The sequence below is a fragment of the Mus musculus genome, chromosome 13, assembly GCF_000001635.26.
Source record: "Mus musculus strain C57BL/6J chromosome 13, GRCm38.p6 C57BL/6J".
Taxonomy (NCBI): Eukaryota; Metazoa; Chordata; class Mammalia; order Rodentia; family Muridae; genus Mus; species Mus musculus.
Genome location: NC_000079.6, coordinates 109324739 through 109348076, shown reverse-complemented (window position 1 = coordinate 109348076; position 23338 = coordinate 109324739). Strand labels below are relative to the sequence as shown.

At 39.2% G+C, this 23338-nt stretch overlaps 1 protein-coding gene and 1 non-coding gene across 4 annotated transcripts in view; both read right to left on the bottom strand.

The window, feature by feature from the left end:
* Pde4d (phosphodiesterase 4D, cAMP specific) overlaps positions 1–23338 on the bottom strand; it is a 1301793-nt gene that overhangs the window by 607893 nt on the left and 670562 nt on the right. The window lies entirely within an intron of this gene.
* On the bottom strand, positions 23253–23333 carry Mir582 (microRNA 582). The gene has a single exon (NR_030644.1). It is a non-coding gene; the product is annotated as a microRNA 582 (primary transcript).

Sequence of the window (23338 nt, the reverse complement as noted above, 5' to 3'; positions counted from 1 at the left end):
GCTCCCATGAAACCGTTCCAGATGGATCTTTCTACAGTATTCCATTGCCATCTGCCTGCTAATTCTCTTCAGCCTGAATGTGAGCTCACTGGCCACGGACATTTTCCTGAAACCATGCCATACCTCCCGCGGTTGTGCCTTTGTGCCTTTGCGACAGTTCTTTCCTCTGTCTGAAATCTCGCTGTGCTAATTCGTGGAAATCCTACCCAGCCACAAACTTCAGATAATAGGGAAGCTATATACAAGGACTGGAGTTACTTAATTCTCCTTTGTATTTATTAGCTGATACTAAGGAAAATCTTGAGCTCTATGAAATCTTGGCACTTCCCTCTGAAAGTAAAGGATACTATTTTTCTGTGTTAATCTAGGATAATTGAAATGAACAGATATTTTAAATCATATGGCTATATACAAGCCAGTACAATTCTAACATGCTCTGTGCGATGGAGAAGCTATGAGGATCTCCTGAAGTTTCACCATGCACTCACAGGACATCTTGCTGAGATCCCAGTCCTTGTGATGTTTTCATGGGTAATGCTATAATGTAGTTCCCACACTACAAATAGGCTTGCCCGAAGGTCCTATCTCCTTAGGAATAAACATCTACATTTGGAAGACTACAGAATTACAAACTGTATGACATATTTTATTCAAGAACAAGAACAAAGAGAGATCATGATATAATCATATGATGGTATGGTCAACCCATTTTATTCAAATGAAGTTATTTTAAAACATTCTATATATGTGCATAAGTTGAAATCAGTATTTACATTAGTACTGACTGATAAGTCATTAGACCAACTTCTGAAAGGCAGTGTAAGTGCCAACTATTATTTTTAATCTATTTTTTAGAAATGAAAGACAGAACTCTAAGCTGTTTATTATTCTTTTTACTTTTGGCTTGAATTTATGATTATAGAATTCTATTATTTTTTGGGAGGAATCTAATAAAGATTGGAGAAAAACCGCTCTATCAAGTATTAATATCAATATGTTATATGATTTAGTGAGTGTAATGATGAAGATTGTTCCTTTAATTATCATTCTAATAAAATGTTTTATTTCATATACTCAGCATATATCCATTTTCAGCATTGTAAATTCATATGAAGAAGCATAAGAAACGAGCATGCAGCCGTGGTCCAGGCAATAAGATCAGCATCTCCCCCCAACCCCCAGTTCAACCATCTATTTCAATTACCAGTTAAAGGAGCAATGTGGAGGTGCAGATTAGATTCTCATCTGGTTTTAGCTAAATGTAGCCTGACTTCTCCAAAGCCAAAGATCACAGAAAAAGCCCTCAAAGACTCAAATTATAACCCAGGCAGGCAGGTCGCGAAAGAAGACTAACACTTTTCTTTAAGAAAAAAGAACTCCTAAGATTTATTTTATTTTTCATTTGTGTGTGCACGTGTCTGTGTATCTGTGTGTGCGCTCAACTGTGAGTGTATGTATACATATGTACATTAACATGGCACAAGCATGCACATGTGTGGGTTTCCACAAAGACCAGAAAGGGGTGTCAGATCCTTTGAGCTAGTTATAGACATTTGTAAGCTACCTGCTATGGGTGCTCGGATCTGAACTCTCGTCCTCTGATAGGGCAATGGACACTCTTAGTCACTGACCTTTCCCTTCAGCCTAGAAAAAAGAACTTTTGTTTTAAGTAGTCAGATTTTCGATTGTCTGGAAGTGAGCAGGTGATAGAAATACAAAGTCAGATATAAAGGTTAACAACAACTATTATATTTAAAAATGAGTCCACATTTTAAAGATGCTGATTAATTTTTTAAATAATTTCTTTAATTTTCTATAAACGGAAAAAACTAGCATACCATTAATGGTGTAAAGAAACTTCATCACGCACTGAGCAAATGTGGGGATCCCTTCTTCGGAGACCTTTCTAAATGAGGGGCGGGGCCAATGGTGATTGACATACAGGAAGGAGGATCTGAATTTGAATCTCCAGTCTTCACATAAAAACTGGACACCTAGCATGAGAGGGTCTGTAATCCCAGTGTTCCTACAGAGAGATGAGAAGCAGAGACAAAGGAACCTCCAGAAGCTTGTAGGCTATTACTTTCCCTGTTTGACGCTCTCAGACAAGACAGAAGGTAAGGACCAATGCCCGAGGCCATCCTTTGTCCTTTCCGTGAAAGCCATGGCACACACACACATGTTTCACATACATAAGTGTTCATGCACATATATGCACATGCAGGAAAAAAGTCAACATTCTAAATGATTAAAACCTCCAGTTCTAAAATAATTTAAGTATATTATTCCTGAACTTGACATCTTACAAAGGCCTGCGTTCTCAGTGTCTATACAGCATGGTCTTGGAGATATTTGATGTATCTGTGGACTGTCCCTAAATTCTGGTAAAACTCTAAGCTAACAGGCAAGGCTGGAAGCACAGTTGAGACAGGCTCTCATTTCTCCCTGAAACTGCGTGCCCTGCCAGCCCAGTAAAGTTTGCCAAGACCACACAAACAGAAAATAAGTGGTAAATTAGATTAGTATTTCATTTTACAACTGGAAGTCATTCTGAACTCCTTCCTTGAATTGGAGAATGAAGACGTGCCCAAACCAGAAAGCATTAGGGCTCAGAGATAATTATTATGGAAGGCTTAAAAACATTTACCAAATGACTCCCCAGGGACGCTCTAAGAAGAAATGAAAGAAAAAAGTTTGCACCACCCACAACACATAGATTCAGTAGAGTCATGAACCAAGTAAGAAAAATCCAGTCTATGAATCGGATAATAACCTGATATTATTCCTTTCAAATTTCTCAACTGTTGGTTCTACTACATGATTGAGTGAGTTCATATATTATTAAAATGCCAACACAAAATTCAATTCACCATCCTGAGACATATTGTCACCTATGATTCTTTTTTGTATAATCTTTTAATTTTTATTAATTCTGAGTTTTTGCTCCCAAAACCTAGAAGGGAACTGCTTACTGAAAAGTTATTTTTAAAAAGTCCAAAGGACATCACATATTATTTTTTTGTGTGTGGAGATACCACAATTCATATAAAGTGAAAGATTACATATCATATTCAAAATCCCTTCCAATTCTATGTTCTAAAAATTTTTTCAGATTCAAGAAGAGAAAAGGAAGCAAGTTTAACATTCTAAATGTGCGATGCACTGGACTTCCAAACTATGACGACGGAACCAACACACTTATTGGCAAGTAGCTTTAATCACATCATAAAATAGATCATAAATGTATTGTTTTACAGGCGCTCTAATGTCTCAACAAATTGAAATAGTTCCATCCATCCTTTTCCACCTACAAAGCAAAGGCACTTAGATCCCAAGAACTGACAATGGATAGCATTCACTGTAAAGAAGTTTACTCATTTCACAGGCATGAAAGTTTGAAGCTGAAATAAATACTCTTTATAGATCCCTGATTTTAGGGTAGATATCACTATTTTTATAGGGACATGCCACTGAGACAATGTGCGCCCCAAATATTTGCTTAACCTAGATGTCCAGGCAGAATAAAGTTTATTTTTTGCCATTTTATCTCTCATAAGGTATCTGTGCTAATTCTGCCATCTCACCCCCATTTTAATTTTCTTAGGACACAACTGGCTGACTAGGACTCTGCTCTCTACACTCCTATGGGATGCTTACTTCTTTTTGAGCACATTTGAAGAGTGAAAGCGAATTACTGCCTATCTTAGTCAGGGTTTCTATTCCTGGACAAAACATCATGACCAAGAAGCAAGTTGGGGAGGAAAGGGTTTATTCAGCTTACACTTCTACATTGCTGTTCATCACTGAAGGAAGTCAGGACTGGAACTCAAGCAGGTCAGGAAGCAGGAGCTGATGCAGAGACCATGGAGGGATGTTTCTTGCTGGCTTGCTTCCCTGGCTTGCACTGCTTGCTCTCTTATAGAACCCAGGACTACAGGCCCAGCGATGGTCCCACCCACAAGGGGATCTCCCCCTTTGATCACTAATTGAGAAAATGCCTTACAGCTGGATCTCATGGAGGCATTTCCTCACCTGAATCTCCTTTCTCTGTGATAACTCCAGCTGTGTCAAGTTGACACAAAAACAGCCAGTACACTGCCAGAGTAAATATATCTCAGATACAAACAGAAGTGCCATCCTTTAAAACCGTGAAATTCTGCTAATTATTACCCTGATAGTTTAAATAAATCAGAAGCCCATGGGAAGGACAATTGTCTCCTAGCTGCTATCGGAGCTAGTCAGAACCGTGCAGCTTACTCTAGGGGAGGCATGGTGCCATCTAGTGACCAAAGAGTAAATCACACGTGGGCTATCCCTCCCCTCCCCCAGTCAGGCTCTGGGTTACACCCAGAACTTGGATCACAGAGATTTGAAAGAGAAACACAATACAATTTCCCCAGTTAGAAATACTACTCAAGCCATTTGCTTTGTAAATCATTCTGTGTAGCTGCTAAGGAAACTATATGGGTTATAATAAGAACATGACCGTCTGACTCTCAGCTTTAAACTACCTCTGAGTTAATCATACAGTCTCCAAAGAAATGCCCGTATACAATAATCCCAATGAACTGTGTTCTTTTGTTCATTGAGCGTTAATGTGGCTTTTGAAACACAGTTCCAAGCATTGTTCTGTAAAGCATGTTAATTTGAAATGTCTTGTTTTATTGACTCCATACCTTGCTAGAACGGCACCTAAATTCCTGAACACCTAACATATACAGAAGAATCATTTAATGAATCAAATGCATAACACTTAAAAAAATAAAATATTTCTCAAAACAGAACCAAATGTGTTTCTCACTGTCAGGATAAATGTACTTGATTTTATTGTTGTTTTGATTATAGAATTAAATCTCTACAAGAACCAGTATTATTTCTGATGCATCATTTCATTCCCCATATCCCTGCCCAGACATCTTTCCCTTCAGCAGAGAAACGCCTACCATAGCAAGGACACCGCACCTTCCTAAAGAATCAACACACTCGACTTTATGGTTTTCTAGGTTCTGTTTGTATGCAATCTCTGTAAGAGGCATGACCCTTTGTTTGGCATTCAAATCACTGCTTCCAAAACTCCTTAGAACTCAGAGCATCCTTTCTTCAAGGTCCTCTCTGCAGCCCCCATCCTGATGCTTCCCAACAGCTTCCCCCCCCCCCACCCGTAGGAGTCTGGAATTACAAGGCACCATTTGGTTAATTGAATCTAAAAGGGCAGGGAGGGGGAATTACTGTTTCTCGGTATTTTCAAAGGATTTCGTCAGTACTCTATGTTTCCAGTACGTTTCTGCAACATATTTAAAGCAGCTGATTTTGTAGGCATTGGGTTACATGCATGGGGTGCAAAGCTCAGACAACATCTTCAACTGTTGTGCAATTCTCAATCATGCTTGAACTCTTCTCTAGTATTGCTTAATTTTAATTCAAGCAAAAAAAAAAAAAAAAGCATTTGTGTACGCTGCAGTAAGCGTCACAAAAGATAACAGCTCTTCAAGTACAGAGACTGCTGTGACGTTGGGACAGAGGGAAAGTTCTAAAGCCAGCAGCACATCTAGCACAGCCACAAATTTTTTATGTCTTTTGTTTTAGTCCTTTGTTCCTCAGGTAAGAGTATCTAAGGTTGGAAGCCAATAGCTAGAGTTAATTATCCACACAAACTACTGCATTTAGAATGTCTTTCCTGGGCATGGGAGGGGGGGTATTTACTGGAAGCAGGGTAAATGACTAGCAGTGACACCCCCGAATAAAATAACACCCTTCCTCCAACAACCTTTAGCTGCTAATAGTCCCTCAGGGAGAGCAGGCCCTTGTATGTCCATTTCCCTACCATCCCACACCCATGTTGAAATGTTAAGGGGTCCAGTGTTCTGCAGGTCTTATTCAGACAATGATAGCAGTTCCTGAGTGCAATGCTATGTCATGACCAGAAGATGTCTTTGACTGCACATTTCTCCATACTCTGATTGCCTCTCTGTGATGCTCCTGAGCCTCGGAGGCAGTGAAAAGAGCAATCTCACTTAGGAAGGAGAACCCCACCGTCACTTGTTATTGGTTCTTTGGCCAGTGATGGGTTTCTGCGTTAAGCATTGGCAGCTGCCATGAGAGTTTTCTCTGATGCACATTAATTCTTAAAGGGAGTGATGCTTTGCATGGTGACTTTGAAATTTCTATTGCAAAACATTCTTGTGACAAATTGCTTCAAGAGATCAGACTGTAACCTCTCGTTTTACATTCAGATGGGTATGATGGTCTTATATGTTTAATATTGAGCAGGACTTTCAGTTTGTGGAAAAGAAAAGATGAGTCTCATGTGGAGAGACCAGACTACATTTACTAAACAAGACAAAGAGAATCAGTTATGAACAACTTTAGTTACAAATTGTGATAGCAAATCAATATGCCTGTGCCCATGAAGAGTTTCCTTAGAAATAAACCTTACTTAGCATTAGCTCGGGGCTTTGTTTTATATATATATATATAATATTAGATATTTCACCTGTATTTCAAAGGCCAGTAAACATTTATTTAGTTAAAATTTCATTTGGCCAACAGACATAAACTAAAGGCTTCCTTTAGCACAGGTTTGAAGACAGTCTAGTCTCATTTTATAATATCGATAAAAATAAAAGGTTATATTAATCTATGATAAACTAATGAACCCTCAGGTAGCTTGTTAGCTGACAACTTTTGTAATTTCATATAATACTAAGGGACTTTTTTAAAAAAATAATTGAAGTCTCACACTGCTCTATTATAGGAGAAATTAATTTAAAGGAATTAATTTAATCTTACATTAAATATATACACCGAAGCATGTATTTTATTGAGACTGTAATAAGAACAGAAATGTAAATGATTTTAAAGCTGGAAAGGGAAATTAAATACCTGTGGACTTAAAAAAAAAGTTGATTAAGAACACTTCTAGACCAGTGATCCCAGCTATTTGTATTTGTATTTACAAAAAGCTATAATTAAAATATAGGCATTATCAGTCTGAGGCAAAAGCTGGACTAACACACACAAATTCATTATTTTACAGCCTCACGCCAGTGATTTAACTTGTACCTCATCAGTATTCTAGTTATCTCTCCTTTCTTGATCCTCTTAAATAATACACTACCTAGCACTTATCTAGCCTTTCTAAGAGGAAGCTTCAAGTTTGTTTTATATTGATCATCTTATTGACTTACACTAAGAGAGGCAGTAACCAACCAGAACCATCTGGGAAAGACGAAGAGAAGCACGGGCAGCCAAGACACACCGAGAGTAACTTTTAGAGACACTAGCAGGAGATGCAGATATCCTAGAATTACAGATTATAAAGTTGCTTGGCTTACTAAGGACTGTGGATCAGGACAGAGCTCTGCTCATTCTAAGCATACCATCTACCAAGCCCGTCTATATATCCCCTGCCTCCAAGTAGCTTTTTCATAGACTAGAGGCAGCACTGAAACCCAGAGTGGTAATAACACCATGACTCTTGTTGGTCAAAATTTTGCAAAGGTAACATACTTACTGACTTCTTTACAAGGGTGTTTAATACAATAATTAGAAATGGGTGGGATGTCTGAATTACTCTCCAAGGAAAATCCAACCTTTTCCCGGTGAGACGCCATGCAGGTGTGTCATTCAAAATGAGTAAAGTCCTCTGTGTTCCCCAATAATACTGCTCACACTCTGACACACCCTAGTGTTTATTTGTGCATTTTTTATAGCGATCTCCTCCATTTTGTTTTGGGAATGATTGGCCACACCTTTTTTTCATCTTTCTGAGTCCTTAATATTAAATAAGTGCTCAATTAGTAAGTGCTCAGTAAGCAAGGGCTTGGTAATGAGTACTCAGTGAGTACTTAGCAAGTGAGTACTCAGACAGTGAGTGCTCAACAAGAGAGTATTCAGTAATTGAGTGCTCAATCAGGCCAGTGAGTGTTCACAGAGTGATCGATCAGCAGTACTAAGTCAATAAGCAAATGTTGCCATGGTTACTTAAAACTCAGATGCCCACCTAAGTCACCTCAGTGCTAAAATAAGTCAGTCCTCCAAGAATTCATTCCGCAGATACCAAAAGCCTCAAAAGCAGTCATTTCTTACCTTTAAGAAATGTGTGGAGTTAATTTTATATCCAGCTACTTCATTGATGCTGTTTATCAGGCTTAGGAGTTCTTTGGTGGAATTTTTAGGGTCACTTATATATACTATCATATCATCTGCAAAAAGTGATATTTTGACTTCTTCCTTTCCAATTTGTATCCCCTTGATCTCCTTTTGTTGTCGAATTGCTCTGGCTAGGACTTCAAGTACTATGTTGAATAGGTGGGGAGAAAGTGGGCAGCCTTGTCTAGTCCCTGATTTTAGTGGGATTGCTTCCAGCTTCTCACCATTTACTTTGATGTTGGCTACTGGTTTGCTGTAGATTGCTTTTATCATGGTTAGGTATGGGCCTTGAATTCCTGATCTTTCCAAGACTTTTATCATGAATGGGTGTTGGATTTTGTCAAATGCTTTCTCAGCATCTAACAAGATGATCATGTGGTTTTTGTCTTTGAGTTTGTTTATATATTGGATTACGTTGATGGATTTCCATATATTGAACCATCCCTGCATCCCTGGGATGAAACCTACTTGGTCAGGATGGATGATTGTTTTGATGTGCTCTTGGATTCGGTTAGCGAGAACTTTATTGAGTATTTTTGCATCGATATTTATAAGGGAAATTGGTCTGAAGTTCTCTATATTTGTTGGGTCTTTTTGTGGTTTAGGTATCAGAGTAATTGTGGCTTCATAGAATGAGTTAGGTAGAGTACCTTCTGTTTCTATTTTGTGGAATAGTTTGTGAAGAACTGGGATTAGATCTTCTTTGAAGGTCTGAAGTGGATGCTCACAGTCAGCTATTGGATGGATCACAGGGTCCCCCAATGGAGAAGCTAGAGAAAGTACCCAAGGAGCTAAAGGGATCTGCAATCCTATAGGTGGAACAACAATATGAACTAACCCGTACCCCCCCCTCCCAGAGCTCGTGTCTCTAGCTGAATATGAACCAGAAGATAGCCTAGTTGGCCATCAGTGGAAAGAGAGGCCCATTGGTGGTGCAAACTTTATATGCCTCAGTACAGGGGAACACCAGGGCCAAGAAGTGGGAGTGGGTTGGGGAATTTTGGGATAGCATTGGAAATGTAAATGAAATAAATACCCAATAAAAAGAAAGCCAAAAAAAATGTTAGAGAGGAATAACAAAAAAAAAAAGAAATGTGTGGAGTTCAATTGGGCTCTCTCTAGATAATCGTTCAGTGTGTACATCACTCTGCCCTCAATATTTGTTGGTTATCAACATATTAATAAGAATCTTAACAAAACAATCTTTGTTCATTTCCATCATCTGATGACGAAGGCCTAGAAGGGGAGCTGTTCTACCTGAAGTAGATTTCTGAGGGAGTGTGACCATCAACTGCAGTTGAACTCTTAAACACCTGACATCTGCTATTTACACCTCTCCTATTTAATATTTTCCAACTTTATGAGATTTCCAGTTGTTCTCAGTAAATCTCAAAGTAATTGCATAAAAGACTTGGTCAAAAGCTCATTCCTTCTATTTATTTTCCTTGATATGGCAAAAGGCAGCAATAATATAACTCACTATTTACTTTTACCCCGTCGTATGCATCGCACGAGCAGCATCAGCCTCTCTTAGAATGACTCCATCACTATCTGTAGAAAAAGGGGCCCTGTACTTCAGTTCCAAATTTGCTAAGCTTGGAAATGTTTTGTTGACGTGGATGGTTATGTGTATTATACCAGTACCTATAATGAAGTATGATTTTCTGTTTTAACTGTAGTGGATTATCAGAAATACAGTCAGCTATCTTGATATATTCATTGCTTTTAAATTGTAAAAGAAAATGAACTCTTTCCTAGTTTCCTTCGGCTGCTTTGGATGATAGCAGAAACAGACTGTACTCCAAACCAGATGCATTGCTATCTTGCCTCCAAACTCATATCTTAGCGATTTTGTTAATATTATCCTAAAAATGCCCCCTACATAGTCCTCTAATAGAAACATCAGCTTATGGACAATTCACAGAAGGAATTAAATGTCAAAATGAGAGCTACCTAATTTCTATAGTGAAGCCCTTGCCGATAAGTCAAGATGTTATGTCCTAGAGATACACAGTCCCAGAGCAAGGCTGCAAAGTCATTCTCCTGTGTGCACTAAACTCTTGCCCAACATCATCAAGGCAGCAGACATCAATAGAGTAAATTTCCATGCAAAGTTTTTATGCCAGTGATGGTCTCAAAGATTGACTTGTATAAATATGAAATATAGTGTCATTTATATTTATCCATGATGACTAATCTGCACTTGAGCAGCTCATAGAAAATACTGTTAGACCCAGGACTGCCTTACTTTGCACAGACAGCCTAATAGAAAGTCTTAGCATCAAGTTTGAGTAGTCTTGAAATGAAAAATATTATTGTTTCCTTCTTTGCTATAGACTTAAAGAAAGACAGAACTAAATTTATCTGAAAATACAAATCATGATTTATATTTATGTTTTCTAAGAACTTTGCATGGTCCCTACTTCCCACAAATTGGGATAGCTTATATGCTTTTCTGAAGCAAACATCACAAAAATAAATAGAACAATAAGTGATTAAGGATTATTTTAACTGCCGATCTGTTCATCCACACTATTAGGCTTGAAATGAAGTCTAAATAACTGTACACCCAAATGATAGAGACCTAAGCGTGTGTCTGAAACATATTCAGAGGTGAACACTTGCTTAAAAATACTGATGCACCCTTGTTCACGTTTCTTTGTTTTCCAACAATTGAATCTTTGTCTAAACCCAACTGGGTTGATATTTTGAGTTAGTTTACACCTGTCTATACTACGAAGGCAAGAATAAAACCTCCAGCGAGTGCTAGAATTCCTTTCTTATCATTGTGAAAGCAGAACTGTTAACTCGTGTTTTAAGTACAGAAACAGAAATCACCAAGTCCATATTGTTTCAATCAATACTTGGTTAAAAAAAACTTATAGATGTGACTTAATTTAAATTTTCAAATGCTGAGCTATATCGAAGGGAGCAACACAATCACACTGGAGTAGTAGGGGTGGAGATGGGGAATAGACTGAATGCTTGTTGAAGACAGCCACAGGCACACAAGACACAGTAGCGATGGAAAATCATCAGAAAGGGCTAATACCTCTTTTTTCCTCTCCCTCCTCTCCATCACAGAGGCATCAGGTAGCCATTGTGAACCTACTCTCAAATTTCAGGATTAAAAATTTGGTGCTATCTGAGCAAAAATGAGAAGCCAATTTCTCAATAGGGAAAAGAGTAGGACTAAGAGACAGAAACTCAAGAGTTTTAAAGACACCTATACCCCCCAGTTGGGATGATAAACTGACATTTCAAACTGCCGTATACCAGATTGTCAACAGGAACCAGGGGTTCTTAACAAAGACTGAAGCAGAGAAAGAAAGAAAAGCATTGTAAATATGAAGTACTAATGAAGCAGTCAAGAAAAGGCCTATCAAAATGACACTGGAACTAACTTAGAATGTGTATCTTCAGCAAGCAAACAGCTATGAACTCACACAGGGACTACAGACACGGGATAGTCTAAGGAATGGCAGTTTCTTTGTGACCATGTGCTTCTGTGTAAATATACTAATTGCACACACGCGATCAAAAAGTAAGCTTATTTTTGAACAACTCTTACCTTTTTTGACCTTGTCAGAATAAAAGGCTCAACTCAATTGCACCTGCTTTCCCATCACAGATAACTTCTGCTTACATAAAGATTTTACACTGATAATTTAGTGAGGAGAGATATAATTAGTTTCTCTTCATATTGCTTTCTTGAAAATACAAATGGCATTTGTCTGGGGATGTAGCTCAGTGGAAGAATGTGTTTAGCATGTGTTGGGTCCCAGGTTCAATTCTAGAATGATGGAAAGGCTATGCAAATAAAGCAAGAGAAGCTATAGACATGTTGTACAATTTTATAAAATACATACTGACTTAAATAATATTCTACAGCTGGGTTTCACAGTGTTACAAAGTATCCCCACTAGAACCCTGGTCTCTTATGTTCCTATGCAGAAATAGATGCCGTAGGGAAGAACAAGCCAGAGTTTCCAGACATGTCCTCATAATCCACAGTATAAGCAGTAAACATACGCTGGCCAGAACTTGGACCCGTGAGAAACTTCACACTGAGATCAGATCAGTAAGCTCTGCCTACTACATTTGAGCGTCCTGTGGAATGCTTTTATTTTAGCTCATGATTTCATTCTATTTCATTAGTAGTTTGTAGATACACAATACATGTAAATGCCAGCCATCATTTCTTTATATTGTTAAAATCACCACCATTTGGAAAGAATAAGAGAATTTTATACATCAGTCCTACTGTGATTTGGCCATGTCCAAGTGATGTTGAGTTTTGTTGAATTTGATTAAATTCCCCAACAAAAAGTCCAAACTACTCACAAAGACCTGACACCCCAAGCCATTTGGCTTTGCAACGATTTGCTGCCTCTTTCACTTCAATTCCCTAAATGCTTATGGAATACGAGACTGCGGGATCTGTGTGTTTTTCCTAAACTCCTTCGTACTGCCATTCTGTTAACCAGGTAGTCCACAGAGAATCAACTCTGAAGTAGTTAGCCATCAAGACAAGCTTAGAGACAAATCTTCCCAAAGAGTCTTCCTCCCACTTTCTACAAAACGATGTTTCCTTCTGCCTCCCCATGTCTGTACAATACTTCTATATGATATTATCATGCTGGTTCTCAGTTAAGTAAGTTTATAGCATGTCTTGTGTCTGATCCAACAGCCACTCACTCATTTCTACTCCAAGAAATGGAATACAATCGTTTTTCCTTCCTTCCTTCCTTCCTTCCTTTCTTCTTTCCTTCCTCTCTCTCTCTCTCTCTCTCTCTCTCTCTCTCTCTCTCTCTCAGCACAACTTTTCAGAAGCTTCCTTCTTATCTTTTATTTTTATTTTTACAAGTGACTAACAACAAACATCAACATATATCATGGGAAAATTCAAGGATGCATATATAATTCTAGAATAAAACCCTAGCTACTGTATTACCCAGAATAAGTTCTTGAAGGGGATAATAACTCAGCATGAAGAATAAATAGAATTTGAGTGAAAATTGATGATGGGAGAGTACTTTGAAAGAGAACAAGACACAGAAAGAGCTGAGACATAGGATCTTTGCACAGGAGGCTCTACAAACATGTTGCAGACCCCACATCTAGAGATGACTATTGATCTTGGCACTCAGTTGCTGTCTATGAAGTCTACAGCAACGTTTCAACCTAGACTAAACCTCCACAGTCTACCCAACTCTTATGCCTGAGCCCAGCCAGGATCTTGGCTACGTTTTGGAAAGTACAGAACTCCATTGGTGACCAGGTTGGACTTGAGGATTCACAAGGGTTTTCTTAACATGATTTAGGATGCTTCCATTCAATGCCCTCCCCTTAGGTCCAACCTGTATCATGGAGTGACGCCTCACTCACATCTTCCTGGCTCCTGAATCTTCTCACTCTCCTTTTTTCCTCTCTTACAAGGGATTTATCTAACATATTTACATATCAAATTCCTTTCTAGCATCTTATTCCTAGAAGACTCAGAATACAACATGGAGTATAGACTGTGTATGAAGTTAATCGATGGGATTTTTAACTGAAAAAGCAAAGCGAGACTTCATCATTGAAGCCAAACAGCTGGTTCAATACTTTTCCTGAAGACAGAATAAATCTTAATTTCTTAACAGCATGTATAGTTTTAAAGTTCACCAGTGACAGAGATTTCATAACTTCCTTTTGCTAATTGTTTCATAGCTTAATCATCTCATGAGTCTGACATATCTACACTAAATCTCTTGTGATTTAAGGTCATTTCTTCTTGTTTAGTCTTCTAGGGTGTAGGTCAGCCACCTACAGACCTACTAACTATGACAACATCCACTTATAACAGGAATTTCCTCCACAATATCTTACACAAGGAGTCTTAAAGGGTTATCCGCCACTTTTTCTATTTGTTACAAAATTATGATTCATTAAAATAATACAATTGTAGAATATCTGTTTTTTAAACACAGAAAAATATTCCCTATGTGTAAGCGGTAAAACCAAAAATATGGTGGTTAATTGAGATATAGTTTTATGATTTAAAGCCACAAAGAGAAAACTGCTTTGCAAACGTGCTCTGACTTCAGCTGGCAGCATGAAAAAACAAAAAAACAAACAAACAAACAAACAAAAAAACCCAAAAACAAAACAAAAAAAACCCAAAACCCAGTCTTCAATTACTTAGATACCACATTTTATCCAACTTTTAAACAGTGGGTGTGTTTTTCCCCCATACTGTTTGAGACAGAGCTGGAAAGCATATGAGAGTGCTGACAATCTATGTAAGGCTGTCTTCTCTGGGTGCAAGTCCAACCTCCGCTCCAATTCTCCAGGCATGTCAATCAACAAGGAAAGCTGCAGCCACAAGACTTACCCATCAGCAAAGCCCTTCAACAATGAGGATGTACTTACCTAAAAGAGAAAGAGAGATGAGGTTAGTGACACCTTTCCCAGTTCAGGCAGAGTGACAAACATTCTAGAAGGTATTCTGAGCATATGGTCCACTCACCATTGCCAGACCCAATCTCAGGGCTCTTGTTTCTGACATATAGGCCAGATAGTGGAATCTCTCCTTCTCCCAGTTTACTCTGAGTGCATTTAATAGGTATTTGCAATGTAAGACATTTTTTAAAAAGATTACTAAAACTCAACTTCACTAGCGCTGGAGCTTAGTAACAATAGCAAGTAACATCCATTTCATGTTTTCCTGCCTGTCAAGCCCAGCGACACACTATTTGTGTATTATCCCATTTCTCTGCAGAAAGTGAGATAGCGTTACTATCCCCATTGAACAATGAAGCATGACACAATGACATGCATCCGCTTGCATAAGACCAGAGCCAGGGTTGTTCTCCACGAGCCTTCTGATTCTGCAGTATAATCTCACAATCTTCATGTCAGTCTGCCAAAACCCAAAGGGAATGAAAGACAATGTAACAGAAGCATTCTATTAAATAAAAAATTATATATAGAAAAGAAGCGATCACAATATTAGAACCGAGGTAAATAAACAATGCCTGGACAGAGCAGCTACTCAATAATATCTGTTGAATAAATAAAGTAATAGTTGATAAGATAATGAGTAATCATTCACTGGTATGCTCTAACTGGGCATTACAGGCACGGCAAATCACAATAACACAGGGGCATTTCATATGCCTTGCAAGTGGCCAGGTGACATCTCTTTATCATCCTGTTTACCCAGAGGTGAGAACAGAAGGTTCTGGAGGGAGAAGGGTAAAATCTGGGTCTTGAACAAATGACCAGGTTGCGATAAAGAATGGATTTGCTAAACCCTCAAACCCTGTGTTGATGAAGTGAAAATCTTACAATAGTTCAACAGCAATTTTAAAAGCACCATAGAGTAGGTCTGGTTGTGTGTGTGTGTGTGTGTGTGTGTGTGTGTGTGTGTGTGTGTGTGTGTGTTTTAATTTAAAAGTTTCAAATGTTCATTTATATTTACATCATGTGTGCGAGTGCATGCATGTGTGCCATGTGCATGCATGCATGCATAGATGCTTGTGTGCATGTGTGTGTGTTCGTTTTCTTGCTGACCCATCTCAGTATCTTAGGAGTTTTGGGAGTCTGCTATCGATATTCTTACAAGAAAACGGTGGCTGAGGAGACAGGGTATTTCAAGAAATACTATAAACTGCAGGACAAGTGAATTAATGGGCCTCAGGTCACATAATTAGCTCTCATTTTACTATTCATAAGTACATATACATCTATGCACTTAATCTTAAAAAAGAAAAAGTCAAGAATAAAGTGCTGCCCATGGAGTCTCTGTGCCATGTGACTGACCCCAGTAAAATGAGCCCCGGTGTAGGGTGTTACCACTCCAGTGCCCAGCTTTTCCCAAAACAACTCTAATTTTCATACATTTTATATGAAAACTCCTTAGAGCTGCAATTTCTTTCATGCCATTTATATAATTAGGTTACATATTGAATTTGATTATAAAACATAAACCAACAGAAAAAATGAGGGCAGATAAGATAGATATTAAACCATTTCTTTGCTTCTAGATCAAACTGAACCTATCTGAAGTGGAAATTGTGAGTTGTTTTTTCCAAGTCTAATGAAACAGATGAAGAACTCTCTTAGGGATTTACTGTTGACTCAGGATGGAGAGCCTACTCACTGGTCATAAGTGTACACTTCTTTTGCAGAAGGCACAAGAGTTCTGCTGCCAGCACCTGCATCTGGTAGCTCACAGCCACCTGGAACTCCAGCTCCATGGTAGCTAGTGTCCTTTTCTGTTCTCTACAGTGGGCATTTGTGCTCATAGGTATCCATATGTACACGTGGACACCCACTTATATGCATAATTAAAAAAATAAAATAACATTTGAGACAGGTAACTGGGCTCAATGGTTTAAAACATTAAATATTAACCAGTTAAAAACTGAGGGGGGGGGCAACCTAAGTGGAAAGAGGAGGGAGGGGAAATAAAACACACCATGAATGACTGAAAAAGCCATGGGGGAAACATTATATTATGTTTACTTAAAACACACATATAATAAATGTCTGTGTATACATGTATAAACAACTTAACCTCAGTCATGTAACTTGGAGTGATAACACTCCCCGAAGAGTCATAGGCCATCTTACAAAATCTCTAGTGCTAGGTATGGAAAGCTTTCCAGCCCTAAGTGATACATCTGTAACACAACTCCTATACCTCCCCCTCCCCCCTCTCTCCCTCTCCCTCTCTCCTTTCTGTGCTTTGGGCTTGCTATTCAAGATCTAAGACCCCAGCTTCTGCCCCAGCAGCGGTGACTGTTGCCTGGTGCCTCTACTATGACAGACTCGAACCCCCTTACTAACCCTTCCTTCTGTCAACTACTTTGATCATGGTGTCTCAGCAAAATGCTGAAAGGTACTCCACAGAGTCTCTCCTGTTTACTGCTGTGCATGCCCCATTATTGTAAGGCAATTTTTGATTCGTCTGTCTCCACCCACTCCAACTCCCAGTAGGAGGTCTAGGATTACAGATACTTGTACAACTGTTTCTTACCAGACCCATACTTGGGTTGTTAGGCAAGTGCTTTATCCCTAAGCCATGTAAATGAATTGTTCCAGTGTGTTCAGCTATCTAGTCCATAACTTCTGAGAGGGGACCAGCTCTGTATCTTGGAGGCAGTTGTGATGCTCACAGCCACACTCCTTCCTCCTGTGTGAGCGTGTGGCATATGCACGCATGCACATGTGTGTGCACATGTGTGCACGTGTGTGCACGCATGCACACGTGTGCTGGTACATTCGCCCATGCAGGCAAGCAAGGGCGCCAGAGGCTAACACTGGGATGCCATCCACTATTGTTTCTCCAGTTTAAATTTGGAGACAAGCTCTCACTCTGAATGTGAAGCTCAGCATTTTTGCCAGTCCAGTTAGTTGGCTTCCACGACTCTCCAGGATCTGCCTGTCTCTGCCCTTCCATTCGCCAGCACTGGACTTAGAGACAAATTGTCTTTCATATGGGTGTGGAGGATCTGGGCTCTGGTTCTCAGGCTTGCACCACGTTCATGTTACACCCTGAACCATCTCTTTATTCACATTACTTTCAACTTAAAGTCAATCTTCTTAGTTATGACCACCGAATAATACTGATTTATACTTAATTCTTAATTCTATACCACCTATCTGGAAATACTCACGGTATCAAAATCAAACTTCCTCCTGGATCATCATTTCCTCCAAAATCCAAAGGTCAGCTCATATCCATGAATATATGTGTATATATATAATACACATATACATATATATTATATACACACACACATATATATATATATTCAGTGGAGTGAATGGAGTGAGAGGAGGGGAAACCCAGAAGGAACTGGTGGTGATGAAGAGCAGCAACACAATGCACTGGTAAATAGTACCCATGATAGGCCTCATTAAAAATGTACATCTTACCAATCATAGTAGCATGTTACACATGGCACATATGTTTAATGAGAAACCACCATAAGTTTGACGATACGATAGAGATAAGTACTGAAGCCCTTAGTACTGAAGCTGTTTAAAGATCCCCATCCCTTAGTCACTTGCTTTCACTAACCTTGAACATGTCTGATTTCTTTATTATTATTTATTATTATTCAACTACAATAGTTGTACTCCATGCATCTTTAAATTCTTCCACCATGCTCAGAACACTGGCTTTCCCCAACCTTCCTTGAATCTCTATTGATGGGATGTGTATCCAACCGAAAGAGGTGAACACATGAAAACTTCACATTTTAAAATCAGAAAACAAGCAATGATCTTGTACTCGCTATATGATTAATACAGTTACTCACTTGAACATGAAAGTAAGGTTATCATGAGTGTCTCTCCTGATCTTAAGGACTTGTTACTATTCTGATGAGTTGGGATCATATACTTGAGGGGAAATAAAAATATAGAGAGAGACAGAGCTGAGGCAGAGTTGCCTGGTCTGGGGCAGAAGTAAGAATTAAACTAAACAAAACAAAGCAAAAACAAACAAACAAAAGAGGTGAACTGTGCAGAGGAACAAGCCATAGGTTCATCAAGGTACGACAAACGTTCTTACCTGTGCTTATGGATTCTACGAAACAACAAACTTTGAAAATGAAGGTATCAGGTTTAGAACTGCGAGCAAAAAAATTAATTACAGTTGCCCTTCTCTGCATGAGCCTTAGTCTAATGAGAAGGTAGATCCTCTTAAATTTAAAAAAAAATGGAATCAGATATTGAAAGCATTAAAAAAAAAAAGGAAAAGAGAGAGAGAGGAGAGAGAGAGAGAGAATATGAGCATTTTATTATCCCAGTGGGCATGGCTCCTACAGACTTCTTAGAGTGATTGCTCTCTGCTTAGGAGACTGTATTAGATCAGCTAGGTCTGAGGCTAACGTGGGAAGGAGAACAGAAAATGTCTGCCAGGTTTTACCAATATTGAATTAATGGCTGATTGGGTAGGCTTATCTGAGTATGGTCTGGACAGAAGGGAAATGCCCTTAGCTATGTTTAAGCAGGCCACCCAGTGACCAGTGATTATATGAGTCCCTGGATCTTATACTAGGCAGACATGAAAGTTTTTCTGTGTTGTGGAATACTCTATGACATGGATCCTCTTAAGTGTACTACAAATAAGAAGAATCAAACAAGAAAGAGAAAGAACACATCATGAGTGCTCACTCTCAAATCCTGACACACTTCACCCACGAACTGATTTGCCTGAAAACACCAAATGTATGTACAATGAGTGTCACTCCACATATGGTAGCTGGAGATGTTTTGGATTTGATTTATGTTAACACATAAATCAAATATGTGTTTAAAAGTATTTATTTATGTTAACACATCATAAACAAATGAAATTTTCTTTAGAGTCTCAAAGACAATGTCCTTCCATCACAACAAACACTGGTGCTCGCAGAACCATGATGACAGCATTGTGCCATCCTGATTCTGAAGGCCAGTGTCACTCTCATCAAGCCTTTGTCTCCAAGAAGCCCCTTCATTATCACAGATGACCACTTGCTGAGCACAGACATAAGGCCATGGAGTCTGGCTTCTTTAGTTCTGGAAACTGTGGAACCAAGTTGGCAGCTTCCTAACTTCTCTGAGAGTAGTGGTTTTGCTTGGCACTTGGGTCTAACAGCTCTTCAAGTGCTCAATTAGCTTGCTGGATACATGGTGAACTTGGGACTTCTTCATTAACACTCTGTCCCTCAGCTTCAGAAGGACAGAAAAGCTTGTGATGTCAAGGGCTTTGACTGTTTGAGTTTGTGAATTTCTTAACACATTCATTTCTGCCATTTCCCAGCTAGTCTGTAGCCTGGAGAATATACGTCTCTCATAGGCTGAGAACAACAATAAAGTACTTGGAACACATAATGAAGAGATAAGGGAGGAATACGATCCAGAAGTGTATGTTAATCAATGACTTCACACATCCAATGTAACAGTAAACTCTGGCTTTGTAGCTGGAAGTTATAGCTAATCGATCAAATATGTAAAACTAAAATGAAAAAGAGTAACTCTCCAAGCATTACCTTCCAGTATTATGTAGGGAAGCACCAAAAGAAACAGAATTTACTGGACCCCAGGTCCTTCTTAAAAGCACGTGCATTTTCTTATCTGCAGGGATTAGAAAGATGCTGTGGAAGTCAGGCATGGTGGCGTTTGCCTGTGACTCCAGTACTCATGAACTGAGCTGGGGGGTGGGGTTGAGCTTATATGTCCAGTTTGGGCTATATAGCAAGACTTTGTCTGGAAGAGAAAGGAGGAGAAGAAAGAGTAGGAAGAAAGAGAAGAGACAAGGAGGAGGAGGAGGAGGAGGAAGGGGAGGAGGAGGAGGAAGATAAGGAAGAAGAGAAGGAGGAAGAGGAGGAGGAGGAGCAACAGCAGCAGCAGCAGCAAAAAGGGAAATTAAAGGACAATAAAAAAAAATAAGAAAAGGTAGCCTGAGCTGAAACTTGAAGTGCAGGGCATAGAACCAGACATCTGCTTCAAATCACAGGTGAGTTTTGTGCTCAAGGTGGTAGCTCTTTCCCAGTTGTGGTAATTTTGCTGTCAGTGGTGTCTACACTGAGTTCAACACAAAGACGAAGATGAGAGGGATGAATTAGCAGATGAGTCAGTGGAACCCGGTCTATAGCCTGGATTTTGCAATGTTTCTCATAGAACAGGGGAAAACATACATATCTATGTCTTCCAAACATGATCCCAATGCACTGTTACACAAAATTGTTCCAAGTCTAAATTGATGCCAATTAAGATTCAGGGGCTGTCTCATTTCAATTACCATCTACTAGTTGTATCCAATTTAGTCAGTCTGACTCCTAAGAGAATTTTAGTATGTGCCTCTACACAGACACTATAGAGTATTAATCTGATAGCCTCCTGCAGATGCCTTCAGCATGTGTGGTCATGCCAATTCTTAATAGTGGACTGAATTTCCAATAGATGCTCTGCCAGAGTCCCTGGTGACAAATGGCCTTGCCACACACAACGACATTACATAAGCATCAATAAATTCTATTTCGTGGCCACACTGGAAATATCTAGAAAGCTATAGGAGGAAAAACATAGCATGCAGGAGCCAGACAGAGTGAATAATCACATCGTTTCTGGTGAAAGTGAAATGAATTAATTGCAAAAAGTAAATGTAAATTAATGCAAGTCTACAGCACTTGGCAAACTAAGAACATTTTGTGACAATAAATCATTTTACCAACATTACAAATTTGGACCTTCACACAATTTCAAGTTTTCCTATTTCTCTTTATAAATCATGCCAACAAAGTTTAATGAGAAGTGTCTAGTCATAGTTGTAGTCTCAATTCAAAATTAGATAAGACTGCCACTTTGAAGGAATTACATAGAAATGGTCATATCTTCACTATTTATATTTATTATATATCAAAATGACCAAGGAAAGAAAAACACATGCAGATGTCATAGGCAGGCTGATATTTAAAATATACCATTTATAACGAGGAGAACATGCTTACAGATACATAGTAGGGTTATTGCAGTCTTACATTTGTTTTACTCACTTGGCCCCTAGACTTTCCTACCAGCAAGTTCTGTAGAAGTGGCCTTTCCTTCCTACCTTCAAAACCCACAACACCAACCTCCAAACTTAGCAATTACCAGTGACTTCTCGTTCAGTGGCCTGCCCACTTCCCCCAGACATACTCTGAGGACACTCCTATTTGGCCTAAACAGCATCCTTGCCTTAGTTGAAACACAACAGCCTAGAGTTCAAGCCACACGTTCTGCAAGAACCACACGAGTAGACCTCTCCCTAACCCAGTTTGTATTTTCAGCTAAAGGAATTCCTCTTGCCTCTTGTGTGTTTATTATCCGTTTGGTATCTAGCACCCAAATTTGTCACATAACTGCTGGGAATTCTTCCTGGGTTCATGACAAACCTCAAATCCTTAGCATGGCACCCAACCAAGTCTTTCCTTTTGTGTTTTCTCTGCGATCATACATCATCATTTGTCTTAGGATGTTCCTTGCCTCAGTTCTGCTACTTCTGCTGATACAGTGGAGGTTGTGGGAAGGTAAAGGATAGATCATTCATATAACCACAGCAACTTCATCTATATAAACTATATAATCCCTGTAGGAGGGTGGTAGTGCTGAGGAAAATGAAAACCATTTTCACTCAAAATGTCTTATACAGGCACCCATGTGAAAAGTGGGCTTCTTAGCGGCCAATAAGAAAAGGGGACACCATCTTGTATGACATTTAGAATCATTCAGAACTCAAATCTACCCTTTTCACTAGATGCTACTGTGTAGACATGTCCCCTGGGAACTTCCTTGGAAAACACTGAAACAACACACACTCCTTTTAGCATAAAGTTTTACTAATAGTATGCGATCCTAAGACCAAGAAAGGTTTGGCGTTTGGGTGTTTTGTTCTGTTTTCTTGATAGGGTTCTTGGGCATCCCAAACTGACTTCAAACTCTGTAGCTGAGGCTGAGCCTTAAACCTCTGCCCCTCCTGCTTCTACCTCTTGGGATCTAGAATTTCAGGCATGTGTCCCTATGCCTAGTTAATCTGGTACACGGGATTAAGCTCAGGGCTGTGGGGATGCTGGGAAGGCATTCTGCTAATTGAGCCACATCTTGAAAAAATATATTTCGGTTAAAAAGAAGCAGAAAAAAAGTCAGTCTACTGCCCATTGCCATGAATAAACTTGGTTACATTACCTCCTAAAACTACCAAGGACCACTTCACATCTCATTTCTGGAAGCTTCTGGAATTGCCCATATCAGCCTTGAGACATGAGCACCAATCAAAGGAATATGTCTCATCTTTCCGAACCCTTTAGTCTCATAACTTTGCTGATTTTCAGATAGCTTTTTTTTTTTTAAAAAAAAACACATGGCTAGTAGCACTGTCTCTGGGGCTTGCACTATGTATAATCCTTAGCAGGAGAACAGATGATACATGCAGACTTACGCAGCATCACCACCGGACGGGCGTTCGGAGGGATCACGTGGCACGGCTTGTGTTTGAGAAGCAGTCTTCGCCTCTCCGCACTGAAGGGGATTGGCGGAGCTTCCTTTGTCCTCAGCTGACTTCTCAATGAAATGCTTCCAACTTTGCACCCTTTGGGTTCAGTTGTTCAACAGGTTACAATTAGTTAGATTAGTAACTGGTTGAACAACTGTATCCAAAGAGTACAGA